The sequence below is a fragment of the Salmo trutta genome, chromosome 25 (assembly GCF_901001165.1).
Source record: "Salmo trutta chromosome 25, fSalTru1.1, whole genome shotgun sequence".
Classification (NCBI taxonomy): Eukaryota; Metazoa; Chordata; class Actinopteri; order Salmoniformes; family Salmonidae; genus Salmo; species Salmo trutta.
The window spans coordinates 35,601,176-35,619,346 of NC_042981.1; the positions used below are offsets into that span (position 1 = coordinate 35,601,176).

Sequence of the window (18,171 nt, forward strand, 5' to 3'; positions counted from 1 at the left end):
GCAATTAAACACTGGAGTGATAGATGTGCAGAAGTAGAGTGTGCAAGTAGAGATACTGGGGTACAAAGGAGCAAAAAAATAAATAACAATATGGGGATGAGGTAGTTGGATGTGCTATTTACTGGCTATGTACAGGTGCAATGATCTGTGAGCTGCTCTGACAGCTGATGCTTAAAGATAGTGAGGGGAAATATGAGTCTCCAGCTTCAGTGATTTCTGAAATTCGTTCCTGTCATTGGCAGCAGAGAACTGGAAGGAAAGGCGGCCAAAGGAGAAATTGGCTTCGGGGGTGACCAGTGAAATATTCCTGCTGAAGCGCGTTCTACGGGTGGGTGCTGCTACGGTGACCAGCGAGCTGAGATAAGGCGGGGCTTTACCTAGCAAAGACTTATAGATGACCTGGAGCCAGTGGGTTTGGCGGCAAATATGAAGCGAGGGACAGCCAACAAGAGCGTACAGGTCGCAGTGGTGGGTAGTATATGGGGCTTTGGTGACAAAACGCATGGCACTGTGATAGACTGCATCCAATTTGCTGAGTAGAGTGTTGAAGGCTATTTTATAAATGACATCGCCGAAGTCAAGGATCGGTAGGATAGTCAGTTTTACGAGGGTATGTTGGCAGCATGAGTGAAGAATGCTTTGTTGCGAAATAGGAAGCCGATTCTAGATTTAATTTTGGATTGGAGATGCTTAATGTGACTGTAGAAGGAGAGTTTACAGTCTAACCAGACACCTAGGTATTTGTAGTTGTCCACATATTCTAAATCAGAACCCTCCAGAGTAGTGATGCTCGTCGGGCGGGCGGGTGCGGGCAGCGATCAGTTGAAGAGCATGCATTTAGTTTTACTTGCATTCAAGAGCAGTTGGAGGCCATGGAAGGAGAGTTGTATGGCATTGAAGCTCGTCTGGAGGTTAGTTAACACAGTGTCCAAAGGGCCAGAAGTATACAGAATGGTGTTGTTTGCGTAGAGGTGGATCAGAGAATCACCAGCACCAAGAGCGACATCATTGATGTATACAGAGAAAAGAGTCGGCCCAAGAATTGAACACTGTGGCACCCCCATAGAGACTGCCAGAGGTCCGGACAACAGGCCCTCCGATTTGACACACTGAACTCTGTCTGAGAAGTAGTTGGTGAACCAGGCGAGGCAGTCATTTGAGAAACCAAGGCTGTTGAGTCTGCCGATAAGAATGTGGTGATTGACAGAGTCAAAAGCCTTGGCCAGGTCGATGAAGACGGCTGCACTGTATTGTCTTTTATCGATGGCAGTTATGATATCGTTTAGGACCTTGAGCGTGGCAGAGGCGCATCCATGACCATCTCGGAAACCAGACTGCATAGCGGAGAAGGTACGGTGGGATTCGAAATGGTCGGTGATCTGTTTGTTAACTTGGCTTTCGAAGACTTTAGAAAGGCAGGGTAGGATAGATATAGGTCTGTAACAGTTTGCGTCTAGAGTGTCTCTAGACACCGACCAGGAGGGGGATGACCGCTTTCCAATCTTTGGGGATCTCAGACGATACGAAAGAGAGGTTGAACAGGCTAGTAATAGGGGTTGCAACAATTGCGGCAGATCATTTTAGAAAGAGAGGGTCCAGATTGTCTAGCCCAGCTGATTTGTAGGGGTCCAGATTTTGCAACTCTTTCAGAACATCAGTTATCTGGAATTGGTTGAAGGAGAAATGGGCGAGGCTTGGGCAAGTTGCTGTGGGCGGTGCATGGCTGTTGAACGGGGTAGGGGTAGCCAGGTGGAAAGCAATAATTGTGGATTTATCGGTGGTGACAGTGTTTCCTAGCCTCAGTGCAGTGAGCAGCTGGGAGGAGGTGCTCTTATTCTCCATGGACTTTACAGTGTCCCAGAACTTTTGGGAATTTGTGCTACAGGATGCACATTTCTGTTTGAAAAAGCTAGCCTTTGCTTTCCTAACTGCCTGTGTATATTGGTTCCTAACTTCCCTGAAAAGTTGCACATCGCGGGGACTATTTGATGCTAATGCAGTACGCCACAGGATGTTTTTGGGAGTGGAGCTAGGTGCTGCAGGGCCTGGATTAACCTCCACATCACCAGAGGAACAGAGGAGGAGTAGGATAAGGGTACGGCTAAAGGCTATAAGAACTGGTCGTCTAGTGCGTTCGGAACAGAGAGTAAAAGGAGCAGGTTTCTGGGCGCGAAAGAATAGATTCAAGGCATAATGTACAGACAAGGGTATGGTAGGATGTGAATACAGTGGAGCTAAACCTAGGCATTGAGTGATGATGAGAGAGGTTTTGTCTCTAGAGACATCATTTAGACCAGGTGAGGTCATTGCATGTGTGGGGGTGAAACAAAAGGGCTAGTTAAGGCATATTGAGCAGGGCTGGAGGCTCTACAGTGAAATAAGACAATAATCACTAACCAAAACAGCAATGGACAATGCATATTGACATTAGGGAGAGGCATGCGTAGCTGAGTGATCATAGAGACCAGTGGGTAGCTAGGTGAGCTGGAGACACGGCGATTCAGACAGCTAGCGGGCCGGGGCTAGCAGGCTAGCAGAAGGGCCTTAGGGGGACGTCGTGACGGAAGAATCTGTTGTAGCCCCCTCGGACGGTTACGTCGGCAGACCAGTCGTGTTGGATTGGCAGGGCTCCATGTAGGCAGTAAACGGTTCCAGGCCAATTGGCAAAATAGGTATTGTAGCCCATGAAATTGGCTGATGGTCCTCTTCAGCTAACAGTCCGATATGCTCTAGACAGCTAGCGGGCCGCGGATAGCAGGCTAGCGGATGGGCCTTCAGGGGACGTCGCAACAGAGGAGCCTGTTGAATCCCCATCTGGCAGATTACGTCGGTAGACCAGTCGTGATGGATCGGCGGGGCTCCATGTCAGCAGTAAAAGGGGTCCAGGCCAATTGGCAAAATAGGTATTGTAGCCCAAGGAGTGGCTGATGGACCTCTTCAGCTAGCCGGGAGATGGGCATAGCACAAGGCTATTTCCAGCCTCACTGGTGGTTGCTTCGGGACAGAGACGTTATCCAGGGGGTAGCCACTCGAATAGCAGCTCGCTAGCTGCGATGATCCAGGCGAAAAGGTTCAGAGCTTGCGGTAGGAATCCGGAGATGTGGAGAATAAGCAGTCCGGTATGCTCTGGGTTAAATTGCGCTGTGCAGACTGGCAGGAGTTGACCGGGCTAAGGTTAGCTGATGACCACTAGCAGTGGCTAACTGACTACTAGCTAGTTAGCTGGCTAGCTTCTGTTGGGGGTTCCGGTACTAAAGTATAGAAAATAGGGGAAATTCTAAAGAAGATAGAGAATGTAGACTCTTCCAACACACTTAATTATAAGATTAGCAAAAATGGAGTAACCAGCATCACTCAAGTAGTTCAATGCTGAAAGTCCATCAAACAAGAGTTGGGTCTCAGCTTTTATAGAAAGGTACATCCTCTTTTGTCTACGTGGCAGTTTAGCAGATGTGTGGAAACAGGGGCAGAACATAGTTTAAAAGGCGATTGGCTTGTCTGTGCAGATCAAGATCGTCGGAGGTTGATAACACGAGAGTTCAACAGTATAACTGCGTTTTGTGAACAGGGAGCACAGGAGGGCACTGAGCACGCACCCCGGAGGGGCCCCTGTGTTGAGGATCAGTGCGGCGTATGTGTTGTTATCTACCCTTACCACCAGGGGCAGCCCATCTGGAAGTCCAGGATCCAGTTGCAGAGGGAGGTGTTTAGTCCCAGGGTCCTTAGCTTAGTGATGAGCTTTGAGGGCACTATGGTGTTGAATGCTGAGCTGTCATCAATGAATAGCATTCTCACATAGGTGTGTTCCTTTTGTCCAGGTGGGAAAGGGCAGTGTGGATGCAATAGAGATTGCATCATCTGTGGATCTGTTAGGGTGGTATGCAAATTGGAGTGGGTCTACGGTTTCTGGGATAATGGTGTTGATGTGAGCCATGACCAGCCTTTCAAAGAACTTCATGCCTACAGATGTGAGTGCTACGGGTCGGTAGTCATTTAGGCAGGTTACCTTAGTGTTCTTGGGCACAGGGAATATGGTGGTCTGCTTAAAACATGTTGGTATTACAGACTCGGACAGGGAGTGGTTGAAAATGTCAGTGAAGACACTTGCCAGTTGGTCAGCGCAGGCTCGCAGTACACGTCCTGGTAATCCGTCTGGCCCTGCGGCCTTGTAAATGTTGACCTGTTTAAAGGTCTTACTTACATCGGCAGCAGAGAGCGTAATCACACAGTCGTCCGGAACGGCTAGTGCTCTCATGCATGTTTCAGTGTTATTTGCCTCGAAGTGAGCATAGAAGTAGTTTAGCTCGTCCGGTAGGCTCGTGTCACTTGGCAGCTCTTGGCTGTGCTTCCCTTTGTAGTTTGTAATGGTTTGCAAGCCCTGCCACATCCGACGAGCATCGGAGCCGGTGTAGTACGAATCGATCTTAGTCCTGTATTGACGCTTTGCCTGTTGGATGGTTTGTTGGTGGGCATAGCGGGATTTCTTATAAGCTTCCGGGTTAGAGTCCTGCTCCTTGAAAGCGCCAGCTCTAGCCTTTAGCTCAATGCGGATGTTGCCTGTAATCTATGGCTTCTGGTTGGGGTATGTAATAATGGTCACTGTGGGGACGACGTCATCGATGCACTTATTGATAAAGCCAATGACTGATGTGGTGTACTCGTCAATGCCATCGGAAGAATCCCGGAACATATTCCAGTCTGTTCTAGCAAAAACAGTCATGTAGCTTAGCATCTGTTTCAGCTGATCACTTTTTTATTGACCGAGTCACTGGTGCTTCCTGCTTTCATTTTTGCTTGTAAGCAGGAATCAGGAGGAAATAATTATGGTCAGATTTGCCAAATGGAGGGCGAGGGAGAGCTTTGTACGCGTGTCTGTGTGTAGAGTGGTATAGAGATTTTTTTCCTTCTGGTTGCACATTTAACATGTTGATAGAAATTTGGTAAAACGGATATGTTTCCCTGCATTAAAGTCCCCGGCCACTAGGAGCGCCGCCTCTGGATTAGCTTTTTCCTCTTTGCTTATGGCGCAATACAGCTCATTGAGTGCGGTCTTCGTGCCAGCATCGGTCTGTGGTGGTATCTAGATAGCTACGAAAAATACAGATGAAAACTCTCTAGGTAGGTAGTGTGGTCTACAGCTTATCATGAGATACCTCAAGCGAGCAAAACCTCAAGACTTCTTTAGATATTGTGCACCAGCTGCTGTTTACAAATATACATAGTCCGCAACGGAAGGCAGTGGGGGTTTATTCGATCGCCTATGAATTCTCATTAGGCAGCCGACCTCCGTCCTCTTGACGGGGATTTGGACCTGCTCCCGGGAAAGCAGTATGTCCTTTACGTCGGGCTCGTCGGACTCTTTAAAGAAAAAAAAAAAAGCTTCTGCCAGTTCGTGGCTGTACAACCATGTCAGTACTAAACACGCCCTCACATGGCAACTTTGATCCGCATAGATACTATTTTCATCTAGGCCACAGGGATTGGTGGAAATCATTTTGGCAAAACAGTTTTTTCCCGCATTCATGTGATGCTGGCACCGAAGCAGACACGTTATGCACACATTTCGCATGCCAAAGCTTGGTGTGCCAATTACATACGCCACCAACAAAGGTGATGGATACAATTTGGAATTTTAACTTTCCTGACTGGGACAGTCACTCAATACTGGAATATAAAAGAAAACCAGAAACCCTTGACATGTGACTAAATATATTATTAAAGAGGTAGCAATGCTGTGCGCGTGCTCAACCGGAAAACGAGGGCGCGTGGCTTTTGACAATTCAGTAACGTTATGGGGTGCACATCCAACTGACTGTCAGCTGGCTAGATGTGTGTGTGGTGTAACGTTACTGATTCAAATAACCCATGGAATGTCAGAATAAAATTATAGGGATTATATTCGTTCTAGGTATAATAGATTGAAACTAGTATACATTGCTAATTGCCTCTATTGGGAGCATGTAACACAAATCTATTGCTTCATGCTAACTACTGTAGGTAGGTTTTTACATTTTGGTAGGGGCGGTCAGTTCTAGCTAGGTGTCAGTCAGTCTAGAAATCGTGTGTGGTGTACTGATTCAAAGAAACCATCAGATGAAATTTCAGAATATGATTCATTATAGGGCTAATAGATGGAAGTTAGCATCAGTTTCAGATCTCTTATGGGAGCCGGTAGCATTGTTAGTCTGTGCTCGCAAGCTAGCTAATTAAGTTCTCAGATCGACATAGCTAGCTTGCTACCAGTGTCTGAGTGTCAGCGTTTCAGAGCAAGTTCAACCATCATTCTCTCCCAGGAATGCTGTGCCATGTTGTCTCCCTAGATTAGCAATGTATGTGTGTGTAGCTGTCAGTGTCATACAGGTTCGATTGTATCACTATCATAATAAAATATGATACCAAGGTGAAAGGCAGTAACTGCAGCCAAGGGCAGGTTAAAACCAAGCTAAAAGGCAGTAAGTTCAGTTACTGCCATTTACCTTGGTTTCACAGTAACTGCTAATATGACCCCCATTTTCTCCAAATATAGTACGAGAAATAAACTTGTTTGGAAGCTAGTGACACCTTAAAGATGTAGACTGGTTCCTGATTGGATTAGATTCAGGCCAGTGACATCATACTATGCCACCAACTGACATGTTTCACTATGGCCCTGGGTTGGTTTTAGTGTCGCTGCTCAGTACACTTGTCAGACATGAGTTAGTACCATCATAACTGCATTCAAATTTGTGCCCTAGACATGGGTTGCACCGCAGGCTAATGTGACAGTTGTCAAATTACGCTTAGTGGTATGGAAACACCGTACAATGACATTGCTAAAGGCAAATTAGGAAACTGCCATGTCAAATTTACAATTACTAGCAAATTGTCAAAAATAACTAGCAATGCTAATATTTGCTAGCTAACTCCAATCTGAAGGTTGTGTTCAAGCTTAGCGGTACCCATTTGTTTTAACCCGAAACCTTACCCGTTTAACATTCAAAATGAATAGCTAAACGTAATGTTTCAACCCCATCCAAAACCGCAACTTCAAAAGGTGACAGAAACTGAATACTGCACAGGAGTCAACCCAGGGTGTCAAACACTGACATTGAGAAAAGTGGCTCAATGTCACTCTTCAGTCAAATTGGTGAAACCAAGAGATCGTTGCATAAAGTATCAAGCAAGGTGTTCAGTATGCACCGTTCCTCCTAGGCCATGATAGCCTAGCCAGGTCTGGAGACAAATGGAACAGAAGCAATTAGTTTTCATGTCAAGCTTTAGACTACAGAGACAAGTCAGTTAGGCCCATGTCATTTTATTGTAGCCTACAAGAACAAATACATTTTGTCACAAGTACATTTCAAATAATTAGTTAACACATGACAATTTAAACTAAAATGATATTCCTCAAATATAAATCGCATAAGCTTGACAGTGCCCAGGATTAGAAATACCACCATTAAAGCCATGCATGCCAAAGATCAGACTACTGGATACATTATGTTCCACAATGCACCTCAACCAACTTCATATTAGTAGACTACCCAATCACTGTGCAAATTTACACTTCATAAGTTTAAAAAAACAACCCTGCCATCTACACAGGAACAGTGGTACCAAACGAGTCAGAGTCCAGTTTCACACATCCTTGTCATGGCCTGCCACCATGGAGGGGGTCTACACCATAGGCCCTATGGCCAGTGCACATGGTGTATAGGCCTACTGGTTTGAAGTGGCCAGGGATGTGTGAGCCCAAATAAGAAATCCCATCAGCGAATTAGAAAGATGTTATTGCAGCACTGCAACCTCCCAATCACACTGAATCTCTATGGTTAGGTGTACACATGACTGCCTTGAAGTTACATGACTGACTCTACCCCCCCCCCCCCCAGGCCGCGGATGTTAGTCTTTGCAGTGTACAGGAGCCTTCTAGAAGCGGCCGTGTAGGAGAGCGCCCGCCAACGCGATGGAAAAGAGCGTGACCGAGTTGGACAGCAAGGACACACTGGCTCCTTTGGGAATGGTGATGTTCTTGGTAGCGACAACATCGAGCATCTTGGTCATGTTGGAACTCGCGCCGCCAGCTTCGGTCATAGCAGTCACGGCTGGGGACTTGGTCGTAGTGTTTGCGCGTGGACCTAAAACAAGCATGGGAGCGTCACTGACTGACTATTTAAAAAGTAAATGAAACATTTGACAAATCGGCACGATTCCCAATACATCATACTTTCGTCAGACTAATTTCAAGCTACAAAAAACGCATGCGTAAAGTTAACATCTAGGCTACACAAGGTCTAGTCCTGTGCCTAAGACAATAACCCCACGGCAAATGTTTCCCAAACAAAATGCACTTCAGATAAAATGTCATTAAATTAAGTCGAGCCCTCACCTTGTGGGAAATGTGTTCATAGCATATAGGGCAACTGTCAAAATCCTGGATTGAAAATTGCGCCGCCTAAGGCACGTTAGATTTCGAACACATTTTGGCATTATAATAACACTTATCTGAGGACAAGTATCCTCGCCATCATTAGGTTTTCAATAAGAAAACCCACCAATTGCCAATAAATCTTACAATTTAGATTCAATATGATCCATTTATGGTTTCAAAAGCCAATGTTGCACCTGTTGAAATGCATTTATTATCCACATAATGGGCACTCTAATTAAAACAGATCATTAGAAACAAACATGGTAACGAGTAAGTCAATTTATAAGATCTTAACCTACCTGTGATGAACAAGGCAAGGAGAAGGAATCCAATGTAAGCCGCCACCATTTTAGCCATTTTGTTGTCGGGTTTTTTCTCAGCCGCTTAGCGTGACTATCCTGTCGATGGCTTTTCACTGTGAATGACTTGAGAACAAATCTAGGGTATTTTATACCCCCACCGTGTGACGTCAGGTCAAAAAGGTGCATCCCCAAAACCACCGGACTTATCCTCCAATGGAAACCTTCACTTTATCCGAAACCTCATCATAAACCACACCACTAAGACCTCTTCTTTGACAAAATGTAAGGGTGTGACTTTCAGCAATACAAATAATTTGTGTTATTAATCATGGTCTTTTTTTTAGGCCTTATATGCCTGTAACGGTCAATGAATATCCCTATTAATTCACAGGTTTATAGTTTGAAGATCTTGACATATTAGGCTAGGGTCTCCCTTCCTCCTAAGATGTATCACGGTTGTTCTCCCTGAACATGATGGGGGGATTTTCTACAATACTATTATAGGTAGCCTATGGTGTTAAAAATGTTGGCTATTATGAAAAACATTCTGCCTCAAATGGCAAATAAATGTTTTACACATAAACAGTTCTTATGGCCACCTCTTGCGCTAAAAATAAACAAATTACCACAACACAATTCAATTAATTTGGCCCTTCATAGTGTCTGTAGAACTCTCTTCTGGAGGACCATATCACAACAACAAACCAACCAAATGGTCTCTTTTTTAATTTTGGTAGCTAGATCTGAATATTACAAAGTGCTTGCCTCTACATGTTGCTGTGCCACATCTCAGCAGTGAGCCTGACCGTAGTGAGATGGTGACCGAGTGCCCGGAGAGGCGCCCTACTCCACCTCCGCACTCCCTTTCAACTCCAGCTGCTGTCAAAATGTCAGCTCCACCGAAGGCACCGTTCAGTCTGCAGCCGCTGTTCATCTCAGGATCTGACTGTTTGTTCTTGTGTTGTCATTTCTAGGGTCTGATCTACCAGGACTATACACCAGTGTTCTGGTCTCCTTCCTCCCCGTAGGCAGCACTGAGTGCCTTCTGGATATCACAAGTCTTTGCTACACACCTTTGGTGGCTTTCTCAGTCCCTCATTCTTAGCCCCCCTCTCACCCCTCATTCCATTCTCCCCCTCCATACCGCTATTTCTTCCTCTACCTTCAATCTCTCCAGGAAGGCTCTTTCGGAGGCAGAACTATGCCACCTTCACCCTGGTCAACCTGCCCCCTAAGATGGCAGAAGCTGCAGGGGAGTTGGGCAACATTTCTGTGTTGGTGTGGACCACCCAACCATGGACCATCCCAGCCAACCAGGCTATCTGCCACTGTCAACAGACAACCCCCACACAGATACCTCCAGACTGCACATTCACTAGAATCCCTAACATGATAAGGTATATCTCCTATCTGTTGTAAATGTTGGGGCTCCCAAGTGGTGCAGCAGTCTAAGGCACTGCATCTCAGTGCTAGAGTCATCACTACAGACCCTGGTTCAATTCCAGGCTGTATCACAACCGGCCGTGATTGGGAGTCCCATAGGGCGGCGCACAATTGGCCCAGTGTTGTCCGGGTTAGGGTTTGTCCGGGGTAGGCCATCAATATAAATAAGAATTTGTTCTTAACTGACTTGGCCACAGAGTGTGTTTCGAGCCTGGCAATTCTGCTGGGCACAGAGCTGGAGAGTGTTGGCACCTTCACAGGTAAACTATACACACTCTCAGACAAACACACACACTGTCTTTTCACCTGTCATTCTAACGCTTTTTCTTCCCATCCCTACCTCTAGGTGCAGAACTTGAGGGCGGAGTCTGCCAGCATCCCACCATTTCCGGGAAGGAGGTTCCATTGCTTCCAGCTAATCTTTTGACCATGGAAAAGGAACAGGATTGGTCCACACAGCTCCTGCCCATGGGATGGAGGACTACAGTGTGGCCTCACAATTTGAACTAACAGTGGTGCATTCTTTTAGTTGACTGATATAGCAGCTGGATTGACAGAGCTGAGTGAGTTCACCAGCTTGGATGCCAGTTAGTTTCTGATGAGCCAACTCCCGAAACATTTACATTTACATTTAAGTCATTTAGCAGACGCTCTTATCCAGAGCGACTTACAAATTGGAACAGTCTGGCGTCCAGGCTAATACAGTAGGTCGTAAGTCTTTACGAACTTCCAATGATATATGTACGGCTGTGTGTGTTTCTCCTGTTCCAGGAGTGTATGGTGGATGAGGAAGGTAGGTTCAATGAGCTAGCTGGGCCTGAGCTACAGAATCAGTCTGTGATGGGGGAGGGAAACTACACGGGTAGGAAGAAACTGTATGTGTGTGAGCGACAGAGAGTTCTAGTTCAGCTTCTGCCACTCTGTACACGCTTTTGTTTGTTTTCTGTGTGTGTGTGTGTCAGTGATTTCCATGCTGAAGGCGGTCCGTGCTCTAGTGAAGGAGGAGGAGTGTGTCCACAGCTATCCAGACGACCGGGGGAGTAAACAGCCTGTAGTCATCAGACCCAGCAAATAGTGGTTCATCAACACCGCAAGCCTCAAAGACAAGGCCATGGTAGAAGTCGCACACAGGGAATAACTCTTATAAACAGCGAATGATTCTCAGTTCTCACTGGGATAAATTTAAGAAATATTATTTCAAACAGGCAATGACTCTAACTCACATAACTTAGAACAAGTCCAACACAGTTAGTTGGACTCTTAGAAACTGAGAATGTGTCTTGCTCTAGGATTAAGATACTCTTTCTGACTGTGTGTAGGACGGGCTGGCAAAGATGCGTGTAATGCCAGAGTCAGCGAGGGGCAGTCTGTTTGCCCAGCTGGACAGGAGACCGTCCTGGTGTATCTCTCACCAGAGAAGCTGGGGTATGCCCATACCTGTTTTCTACCACATAGAGACAGGAGAGCCTCTCATGAACAAGTAATTACATACACGCACACACACAAACCACGACCCCACGCTGACCACTGCACTCTCCCCATGTGGCCCAGTTGTTCTCAGAGAAGGGAAGTGACTGCTGGTGGGAGCTGCCCCTGGAATCCCTACTGCCCCCTGAGGTGCTCATGGTGAGTCACTGCAGTGTAGAGCAGGGAACAGTACATATACAGTGCCTTCAAAAGGTATTCACACCCCTTGACTTTTTCCACATTTTGTTGTGTTAAAGTGGCATTAAAATGGATTGAATTGTAATTTTTCTGTCAATGATCTACACAAAATACTCTGTCAAAGTGGAAGAAAGTTTCTCTATTTTTTTTTATGAATGGAAAATAAAACACTAATATATCTTGATTATATAAGTGTTCAACCCAGTGAGTTAATACGTTAGAATCACCTTTGGCAGTGATTACAGCTGAGAGTCTTTCTGCTTAAGTCTAAGAGCTTTGCAGACCTGGATTGTACAATATTTGACCACTATTCTTGAAAAAAGTTGTCAAGCTCTGTCAAGTTGTTGATCATTGCTAGACGGACATTTTCAAGTCTTGCAATAGATTTTCAAGCCAATTTCAGTCAAAACTGTAACTAGGCCACTCAGGAACATTCAATGTTGTCTTGGTAAGTAACTCCAGTGTTTATTTGGCCTGGTATTTTAGTTTTTTTTCCTGCTAAAAGGTTCATTTGTCTCCCAGTGTCTGTTGGAAAGCAGACTGAACAAGAATTGCCTGTACCTAGCTCTGTTTACTTTGTCCTAAAAAACTGCCTAGTCCTTGCTGATTACATGCATACCCACCACCATTCTTGAAAATATGAAAATACTCTGTGTTGTGTTGAATTTGCCCCAAACATAACGCATTGTGTTCAGGACAAAGAGTTATTTTCTTTGCCACATTATTTACAGTATTACTTTTGTGCCTTATTGCAATCAGGATGCATATTTTGGAATATTTTCCTTCTTTTCACTCTGTCATTTAGTTTAGCATTGTGGAGTAACTACAATGTTATTGAGCCATCCTCAGTTTCCTCCTATCACATCCATTAAACTCTGTAACTGTCTTTAAAGTTCCCAAACAGCCATTCTGATTCCCATGTAAAATAGCCTTTTTAAATGACTAAAATTTCACCCATAATATTTTGGTGGGGGATGTAAATGCTCAACATTTTTGAAAAAGTACTTTTTTTCGCATGGCTAACTACCAGGAAGTTTGAGAAGACAGGCTGAGTGGGAGGGGAGCTTATATTCATGAGCTCGCCTTGACTGACATATCTTTGAAACGCCTATGTTAAGAAACTTGGATGCAGCGAGCAGTGTTGCAGTAATATCATCTCAAGCAAATTTGGTGTTAAACAAAGCAACTCAAACAAAATTGATTGCTATTTTTTGTTGCACAAAGCAACGCAAACAAAATTGATTGCATTTTTTTTTTAATACATCTCCCATTTGGCATGTCTCTTGTGATGCAGTTCATAACAGCACTGACGGATGTGTTGACATGACAACTGCATCAGAGTTTTGAATGACCCTACCCCCTTTTGTTCCATGCCGGCTGAAAACCTAGCTAGCCAATAACTAGCTAACACCAGACACAGACAAAAGTGCCAAAGATGAATAGTGTAAACTTTTAATTATATTTGCTGACACCCTACAGTAAAATTTTGGCACCAGTAGAGTAGATATCTAGCTATATAAACCATGCCCATCCAAACACACCTTTTCCACTGTTGGTTACAAGGGGGTACTTATTTAGATTAGGTAAGAGAATATCTTGTTACCATTGGTGTGAGTGGTGTCATTTATTACAGAAATCCACAGTCTTCCCTGTGGCTCAGTTGGTAGAGCATGGTGTTTGCAACGCCAGCATGGTGTGTGCAACGCCAGGGTTGTGGGTTCAATTCCCATGGGGGGCCAGTACAAAAAACAAATGCATGAAATGAAATGTATGCATTCACTACTGTAAGTCGCTCTGGATAAGAGCGTCTGCTAAATGACCAAAATGTAAATGTAATGGTGTATAAAAATGAGAGTTAGGGTGATGTCACCCTATCCCCTTAAAAATCCTGCCTCCTAAATCCAAATGTTTGAAATGAGAGAGTGGACCAGTAACTTTATGATCAAACTTTATCAATGTAGAAGCCACAGTCATTTTTCATACTTTGATCTGGTTTCATCCAAATATCACCCAATTTCATGAAAAATGATTTTGACTGTGTATGACCTTTAAAATCACCATTGGCCTCATAGTTTAATCCCTAAGCTGTTTCATTGCTCTCTGGCAACTGATTTTAGAAGGGCGCCTGTGTCTTTGTAGTGACTGGGTGTATTGATACACCATCCAAAGTGTCAAATTAATAACTGCACCATGCTCAAGGGTATTCATTGTCTGCTTTTTTTTACCCATCTACCTTTTGCAAAACATAGGAAAGCTTCCCTTTGAGGTTGAATCTGTGCTTGAAATTCACTGCTCAATTATCTGTATGTGTGGGGTACAGAGTTGGGGTAGATTTAATAATCATGTTAAACACTATTGCACACAGTGAGTCCATGCAACTTATTATGTGACCTGTTAAGCACATTTTTACTCCCAAACTTATTTAGGCTTGCCCTAACAAAAGGGTTGAATACTTACTGACTCACTTGGCATTTCAGCATTTCATTTTTAATTAATTTGTAAACGTTTCTAAAAACATAATTCCACTTGGACGTTATAGGGCATTGTATGTAGACCAGTGACACAATCTTAATTTAAGCCATTTTAAATTCAGGCTGTATAACACAAGAAATGTGGTGGAAGTCCAGGGTTGTGAATACTTTCTGAAGGCACTGTAACTGCTACATTCACTCACAAGTCAGTGAATACGGTTGTATAATTTGGAGATGATTTTAGCGCCGTGTGTGAAGGTTAACATGTTGTGTGTTTGTCAGAGTAAAGCAGGAGTAGGTAACAGACTATGAGCGTGGAGTAAACGTGTTGGACATCTGGTTTGACAGTGGAACCTCCTGGGCTGCTGTTTTTGAAGGTGAAGCTTAGTGTTAGCTACCCTGGCAAAGCTACGTACTACTGCTGCCAAGTATTCTGACACTAGCGTCTTCTTAGCTAAGGCTAGCTAAATCCCAATTTGGTAAGTGCCTACCTATACTCACACAGCCAGTAATGCTAAGTCTCCTTACTGCACTACGCAGTTACTGAAGACTTACAAACTGCCTGGTAATACAATCTCTATTTGCCACATTGATCATTGTGAATAGCAATTACTTAAACTCTTATCTCTACATAGTATGTAGCAGCTTAGTCCTCTTACGTCAACAACTAGCTTAGTCTCCCTGTGGAACACAAACTGTGACACCATACGTAAGTATTTATTGTTGATGGTGAGGATGATTGTACAAAACATGAGGAACTGCTCTTTCCATGACAAATGTGTATTCATTAGTCATTTCTCTCTCTCAGGGCTCTAGTGGTACATGACTTTGTGGTCAGTGAGAAAGGAGAGAAGGTTTTATGCAACTTAGTAGACCCAGATACAGCCATCCACGGTGGGAAGGTGAGAGGCAGTGGATATTATACATTTTTTGTATTTTTTTCACCTTTATTTAATCAGGTAGGCCAGTTGAGAACAAGTTCTCATTTACAACTGCGACCTGGCCAAACTAAAGCAAAGCAGTGCGACACAAACATCACAGAGTTACACATGGGATAAACAAACGTACAGTCAAAAACACAATATAAAAATCTATGTAGTGTGTGCAAATGTAAGGTTAGGGAGGTAAGGCAATAAATAGGCCATAGTGGCGTAATAATTACAATTTAGTGGATGAGATCCACCCCATGAGTGTGTATCTGTTTCTCCAGTAAGTGGTAAGGCCCCGATCTCTCTGTCTCTTTCCCTCTCTCTCAGGACCCCAGTGTTCCTCCTGCCTATGAGGCGGATGTTTTGCTCTGGTGGGTGGCAAAGTCCAACGTCTTCTCTGAGGTCCAGATCTGCTCGACCGTGCTCAACTCAGCCAGAGACAACATCGATAAGGTGAGTCTCTCATGGTGTCTTCTGTGTGTGTCGGTCGGTCTGTCAATTCGTCTGAAAATATGTCTGTCTGTAAGTTTCTCTCCCTGCATTAGGCGGCAGATTGACGAGGGCGGAATTAACTGAGCTAAACTGATCAAGACGCACCTCCAACAACAACAACACATAAAACCTCACATAATGCTGCCCCAAAACAATGACAATTTCTCTCAACCAGTGGCATAAGGGTTTTTTAGGTGAGGGTTGATGCCGCCCTGTGATAAGCAGTGCTCACTTTGTCCCAGGGTGCTGTTGGAGAGACGCATCGCTGCAGCGCTCCACCAACGTTCTGTCAAAGAAACCATCTCACATGAATCATGTAGCAGAAAGAGTGTGTGTCCTTTTCTGTAGCCTACAGGCTGGAGATAAAATGGATGACAATGACAGACACTTTTTAAATCACGCAGGTTTCTCCAATCAAATAGCCTAACCTAAATGACACCCAATCAAATAAAAAATGCGTTGTCATGTTAACAAAAACATCCTAAAAACAGGACAGGTCAAAGTCAAATGGACAATATGGAATGGACAATCACATACTGTTGTCCAGGAGTTTCACCCCATTGTCATAATCAGTGGTTTCAAGTTTGTATCCGTCACTTTTTGACAAGCTGATCATAGTGAAAAATACTTCTGCATTTCCTGCTGTGTAAACAGACTAGACTCACTATAACTCCTGATAAAGTTGGGTAGCTGATATTCAGAGCTTAAATAGCCAAATGGATTAGTCACAGGAATCAGGACGAATGCCAATGCAACGGCCTGTTTTACAAACGGTGGACCTACCACATAAAATTCCATTGGGTGCCGACATGGTAGGCTACACCCCAATAAGCACGAGCCGACGTCTTTTTTGTTGTTGTTTGTTTTACAAATGGCAGGGTTACCACAGATGGCTACAGTGAGGCCTCAGTAAGCACGGGCAGATGCCTTTTGGACATCTTTTTTTTGGTGCTGTCTGGACCAACGTTGATTTCCACATCCAAATCTGAACCAATCATAGACGTCTGTTTGGTTTCAGATTTTGTCAGGTCTGGACCAGCCTTGATTTTGCCCAAACATAGACATCTATAAATTACGTCTTTTCATCTTTCATTCAAACCAAAAATGAGCCTGATTTCAACATCCGGAAAATGTATTTTTAAAACAGCTTTTCAACATCATTTTGCTTACTGGGACTATTCTAGTTTGGCGGGGGGAGGCATTTGGTTTGGTCTCACCTAGGGTGGCAGAACGGCAAGGACTGGCCCTCTCGATTACACTGTTACTAGAACACTACTACTAATACGCTGTCCTTAATGAATAGTCTGATACAACTACTCTTCCCCCTCCTTGGGTCGAAGGTCGTGTCCGATGGTTTTAGAGGCGATTCTAGATGCAGTGACACGTTCCATTTCTCCCATCGTGTCTCACCTGGTCGAGTAGGTCTACCTACACACCCCAGGACATGACGGTACGGCCCTGTGTGTACATGTGAGCGTGTCTTAGTGACTCAAAGTAAATCTCTGTATCTCCAGAGGGGGAGACCCTGTTCAGGAGTGGCTGGATTGAGAGCAGTCCTGTGTGGCGGAAGCATGTGCTATCAGGGATTCCTTCCTGTCCTCTATCCCAGGACGCAGCGCAGCCGAGTATGAGCTGACCATAGAGATTGAGCCTGGCCTACTGTTCTAACTCAGTCAGGTAAGGGGGCAGAATGCACTCTGACGTCCTCATAATCACTATACCACAAACAGCTGAGCTGTAGTTGTATGGAAGTGACAGTCCTGCCACTAACTGTACCTATCTACTCTTTCTCTTTCTTCCAGTCTCTCTTACACCCAGCTAACGGAGCTGATGGTGTCATCATGGACCACCCTGAACAGCGCCCTGCCCAGAGACGTGCCCTTGCCGATGCCCTCATCAGCAAGGTCATATTCACTACTAGAGACACTAAACGGAAGAAAATGGACCAAAATAGAGAGTAACTACCTGATCTTTTCAAATAAGAAGTGTTTCTGCTGCAAAATGTTTTACTACGGTGTGCACTAATGAATACGACCTTGGTAAGCTTCCTAATCATAGCCCCGAGTAACCTTCCTTCCCTCTGTCCAATCAGATGGGGTTATCCATGAGGACAGTGCTTACCAAGTAGCGGCAGTGCCCACCTCTATGGTCCGGTGCCCGAGGTGCCGCCGTTACACCTCAGTCTCCCCGGACTGCCCCTGCCAGATCATCCTCACCAGGGCGCAGTGACACCCTCACCCGTCATCATTACAACCTGCAAATGACCCTCTGATCCGGTCGGTCTGCTTGAACTTAGCCCAGACAACCAGGGGTCAACAAAGAAACACACCCTGCTTAGCAACAGTACTGAGAGGGGTAACAGAGCGACAGCCACCGTCTAGCAGTGCCAAAACGACATTACCCACAATACTTTAAGTGACATTGACTCTGGCATGTTGTTGCTGCATGCAGAGTGAGGA

General features: G+C 44.7%; 1 long non-coding RNA gene and 1 pseudogene across 1 annotated transcript; one reads left to right on the top strand and one right to left on the bottom strand.

The window, feature by feature from the left end:
* Positions 1–7,278: 7,278 nt before the first annotated feature.
* On the bottom strand, positions 7,279–8,817 carry LOC115162493 (uncharacterized). Its single transcript, XR_003869563.1, has 2 exons — positions 8,710–8,817; positions 7,279–8,117 (listed from the first exon to the last, which is right to left on the bottom strand). It is a non-coding gene; the product is annotated as an uncharacterized LOC115162493 (long non-coding RNA).
* A 1,131-nt stretch (positions 8,818–9,948) lies between these two features.
* Positions 9,949–17,643, top strand: LOC115162673 (isoleucine--tRNA ligase, mitochondrial-like; annotated as a pseudogene).
* The last annotated feature ends 528 nt before the right edge of the window (positions 17,644–18,171 follow it).